This window comes from Etheostoma cragini, chromosome 22 (genome assembly GCF_013103735.1).
Source record: "Etheostoma cragini isolate CJK2018 chromosome 22, CSU_Ecrag_1.0, whole genome shotgun sequence".
In the NCBI taxonomy this organism is placed as follows: domain Eukaryota; kingdom Metazoa; phylum Chordata; class Actinopteri; order Perciformes; family Percidae; genus Etheostoma; species Etheostoma cragini.
Window position 1 is genome coordinate 4,822,035 of NC_048428.1, and position 5,002 is coordinate 4,827,036.

At 41.8% G+C, this 5,002-nt stretch overlaps 1 long non-coding RNA gene across 1 annotated transcript in view; it reads right to left on the reverse strand.

The window, feature by feature from the left end:
• Positions 1 to 413: 413 nt before the first annotated feature.
• Positions 414 to 5,002, reverse strand: part of LOC117937912 — a 15,904-nt gene continuing 11,315 nt past the window's right edge. Inside the window, exon 3 of the long non-coding RNA XR_004655280.1 lies at positions 414 to 504. This is a non-coding gene — a long non-coding RNA (uncharacterized LOC117937912). The remainder of the gene's footprint in view (positions 505 to 5,002) is intronic.

The window sequence follows — 5,002 nt, forward strand, 5'->3', positions numbered from 1 at the left end:
AAGTCAACACTTTTATTGACGCTTTTTATCAATGTTTTTAACTTTTTCTTAGGTTTTTGTCCCTTTTTCAACACTTGTTTCAATGTTTGTCACTTTTTTGATGTTTAACACTACGTAACTGTAACTTATTAACTTAAATTCACAGTTATTTTTGGAATTTATCGTCAATAAACCTCATTTATGGAAATAAATAAGGTTTATTGACAGGAAATTATTAACTAAAATTAAAGGAATGGATATTGATGAATAATCACAGACTGGAATATGTCAACTTTTACTCAATATTATTTCAAAACCACTTAAATTTCTTTCTAATGAAAGTAGAGATTTGTACTTGCCAAAGAGCTTTGTGTGGAATCAAGCATTTTATTTTGGATATAGTAAAAAGGGTTAATCCGAGGACAACATGAGGGTTAAGTAGGGCGCCCTGTTTGAGTGTAGCCATTTGCAGCGAGGGGAGTTGACCAGCTGATGCCCTGATGCAGATCAGCTGCTGCAGATCAGCTGATGCAACCGTGTTGTTGGCCAATAGCAGTTATCAGCGTCTTCAGTACTTAGCCTGCCAGAACTGACGCTGAAGCCAAATTCTGGGCCAAAAGTAGTTTATTTGGTAAAAAATCATACAAACTGAAGGTTCAAGCACTGATATTGAACATAATAAGAAGTGTAGGTAAAAAATAATAGGTTTACATATAATTGCAAATGCAACTGTAATTCCTTTGGATAAATTAAGTTTACATTTTTTACTTTCATATATTAAAATATATAATTTAGGCTTAGAGTTAAATATTGAAAACTTTAATATTTTGGTTTCATTGTCATTTTTTTAATTAACAAATCTTTTGGCCCCGAATTGGCTCAATAGAGTACAGAATAAGATTGCCAGCGTAGCTGTGCTAATTGTGGTTGTGCATAAATGACATATTTGATGTATGGTGCTGTAACTGTCAGCACAGCGCCATCTAGTGTTTGCCCAGAGCCTCGGGCAGTTGCATTACTAGTAGTGTAACGTTTGGAGGTGTGCTTCCAACCTTTCATGGTATCCGGAAAAAACAGCAACATGAAAAACCTGCTGCATGTGGAAATGGTGGCCCTGGTCAGAACTACTCACCAAGTTCATGAAGCCTGAGGCCATCCCACTGAGAGCAAAGGAAATACACAAGGTTGATGTCCTGAGTCAAGACTTGCAACTATCTGACAAAAAGGCTGTCTTTTGGCAGATGTTGCTACTCTGCACTGAACAAAGCCCGTGTGGAGAGGAAGATGCGGGTTGACAATGTGTGCAGCTCTTTCAGAGAAAGGTTACATGAGGGTAGCAGAATACCTTCTCAAAAAAATTTCCTCTGGATAAACCCATTGTCACTGCACTCTATGCTTTGACTCTGTCTTTGATTCATGAATCTGCCTATTGGGCATCATCAGAAGAGATTGGTCAACTAGATATAGAAGTACGGGCTTACCAAATAGATGTGGACCACTCAGAGCCTCCTCTTCCTCCACTGGAACATTTGGACCGCTCAGAGCCTCCTCTTCCTCCACGGGAACATTTGGACCACTCAGAGATTCCTCTTCCTCCACGGGAACACTTGGACCACTCAGAGCTTCCTCTTCCTCCACGGGAACACTTGGACCACTCAGAGCTTCCTTTTTCTGCACTGGAACACTTGGACCACTCAGAGCCTCCTCTTCCTCCACGGGAACACTTGGACCACTCAGAGCCTCCTCTTCCTCCACAGGAACACTTGGAAAACTCAGAGATTCCTCTTCCTCCACTGGAACACTTGGACCACTCAGAGCTTCCTCTTCCTCCATGGGAACATTTGGACCACTCAGAGATTCCTCTTCCTCCACGGGAACACTTGGACCACTCAGAGCTCCCTCTTCCTCCACAGGAACACTTGGACCACTCAGAGACCCCTCTTCCTCCACTGGAACACTTGGACCACTCAGAGCCTCCTCTTCCTCCACTGGAACACTTGGACCACTCAGAGCCTCCTCTTCCTCCATTGGAACACTTGAAACATTCCAAAGCTATATCCCAATTCAGGGTCTGCAGCCTTCGGAGGCTGCAATTGTGAACCAATTGCGTCACAACGGCGCAATGAAGGCTGTAATTTCAAAGGCTTTTACAGAATTCGGAGGAATGTTCTGTAGCCTACTGAGTATACCATATTAAAAAGTAAAACAATGTCTAATATTACAACTGACAGGGGTATCTGCAATACATAAAACCTTTGCCAAAATGGTGACCTTTTCTAAAAAACGTTTTTTTCTGTGGTGTTGCTGTGGTGAAAATGTTATATTTTCCAAATATAGCATATTCCGATTAAGACGTGTGATATTTGGGTTTAGAGGCATTGTTTGGACATGTATAAAGCGCATTTGGAATGTACGTCTTAATCTGGGTTTTCACCACAAGTTTATGGCCAGCTCTGTGCGTTGCTATGGTTTTTGTACACAGACAAACAAGCCAACAGTTTGCAAGGTTTGCAAACCTAAAACCCTGTATTGTCCTCTTTTTTTGGACCCTCTCGTATCCCTCGGGTCAAACTGACCTGTGACTCAGTTGGCGTTTTAAAAACAATTAAAGAAAGAAATTTTACATCAGAGTCTATTAACAAACATTGTTTTTATTTCAATTTCAAACAATTGAGATAACATATATGTTTAGGGAATGCAATCAGTCTCTTCAACAATAAAACATTTTGTCCTGTTTAAAATCCCATCTGTGATCATTATTATCTTGGAAAAAACAGAAGTGGTCATATCCAGAATAATTTCCGTAATTGAGTCAGGAATACATGTTTATCACAGAAAATAAAGGGAGGCCATTATCAGGTAGAAAAACATTAACTTTAACTACCATTTTTCTTCTTGTAAAAAGGTCACTTTAACCAATTGACGATTGGAATATCATACTTTTTTGGAATTAGGACAAAGTCGAATATTATGTGCATGTAAACATAGTCACTCAGCGACTTTAACAAGTACAGGGGCATCACACTCCTATCGGTGCCAGGAAAGGTCTTCAACCGAGTCCTCTTGGAGAGGATAAATGGAACCGTAGATTTGCAATTGCGAGACGAACAGGCAGGCTTCTGGCAAAATAGATCCTGCACTGACCAAATCGCTACTCCACGCATCATAGTTGTACATCAACTTCATCGACTATGAAAAGGCATTCGACAGCGTGGATCAAGAAACCCTCTGGAAGCTCCTTCGGCACTATGTCATCCCAGCCAAGTTGGTCAACCTGATTAAAATCTCCTATGAAGGCATGTCCTGCAGTTATACATGGAGGACAGCTCACAAACAGCTTCCAAGTACGAACAGGAGTCCGACAAGGATGCCTGTTGTCACCTTTCCTCTTCCTCCTCGCAATCGACTGGATTATGAAGACCTCCACCAGCGAGCATAGGAACGGAATACAATGGACTCTGTGGAGTCAGCTCGACGACTTAGACTTCGCTGATGACCTGGCACTACTTTCCCACAGCTAGCAGCAGATGCAAGAGAAGACAAATGTAGTGGTAACCTTGTCGCAGCAAATCTGCCTAATCATCCACAGGGACAAGACCAAGATCCTAAAGACCAACTCCGCAAGCACAGAACCCATCACCCTGAATGGGAGCCCCCTGGAAGAAGCTCAGTCCTTCTCATACTTGGGAAGCATCATTGACCAGCAGGGCGGTACAGACGCAGACATCAAGGAAAGGATTGGTAAAGCAAGAGCCGCCTTCGCCCAGCTCAAGAACATCTGGACCTCCAGAGAGCTGTCAGTGACCACCAAGATCCGAATATTCAACTCCAACGTAAAGTCAGTCTTACTGTATGAGGCAGAGACCTGGAGGATAAATAAGACTACCAACAGAAAAGTCCAGACCTTCATCAACACCTGCCTCAGAAGAATTCTCCAGATCCGATGGCCTGACACCATCAGTAATACCAACCTCCGGGAAAGGACGGGCCAACTCCCTGCCGAAGAAGAAATCAGGAAGAGGAGATGGGGTTGGATAGGGCATACCCTATGAAAACCACCAACCAGCATCACTAGGCAGGCGTTGCGGTGGAACCCACAAGGCAAGCGGGAGAGAGGTCGGCCAAGAAACACCTGGCGACGCAACCTTGAGGCTGACACCACCAAGATGGGCTACACCTGGAACCAGTTAGAGAAAATGGCCCAGGAAAGAGGACTCTGGAGAGCTGTTGTTGTTGTTGTTGGCGGCCCATACCCTGGTAGGGGTGACGGGCAGTAAGTAAGTAAGTAAGTAAAACATAGTCAATAAGACGCGTCAGTTACAGCTTTAAGTGCGTTTGGGGCTTTAGATTTAATGGAGTGGCTTGGATCAGTTTGGGACTTTGTTTACAACCCCAAAGGAATGAGAAAATAAGAGATAGTGGCCATTATTGGTTTAGCAGCCATTTAAGGACATATGCTACTAAATTGTATTTCCGTCTATCTATCTTCATAATTTTATCTGTATTTATATAATTTTTTAAATTTTTTAATACAGTGTTACAAGGAAGTACTTCATACGTTTCAAATTGTCAACTTGTTACTTTAAAGTTACTGCAGTATTGTTTAAAGTTGACTAAGATGTTAACTTTAAACAATACTGCAGTCAATTTTTGCATTAAGATATGCGTACTGAAATTTAAACTAGCAAGGTGCTTTGAAGGTTTTTTCAAAAATTAAGAGCTCCATATCTTGTTTGCTGCTTTAATGAGTTGCTGGAACTGACTTATGTTATTAGAGTAGAGTCAGCGTTAATATGCAGTGTTTTTTCAGTGAACATTGCAATATGTTCTATTGCAATAATAGAGATGTGGTTGGAAGAAGTAGAAATGTATCCAAAACAAAAACAATTTTGCCTTTAATCAATGCGTATTGACTTACTTTGAAATACTGCAGTTCTTTGATATTCCTCCACGACCTTGGCAGGATGGGAGTGCTTGAGGCAGCACAGTCATGTCACACAGCTGTGCAAAACGTCTCGGGTTA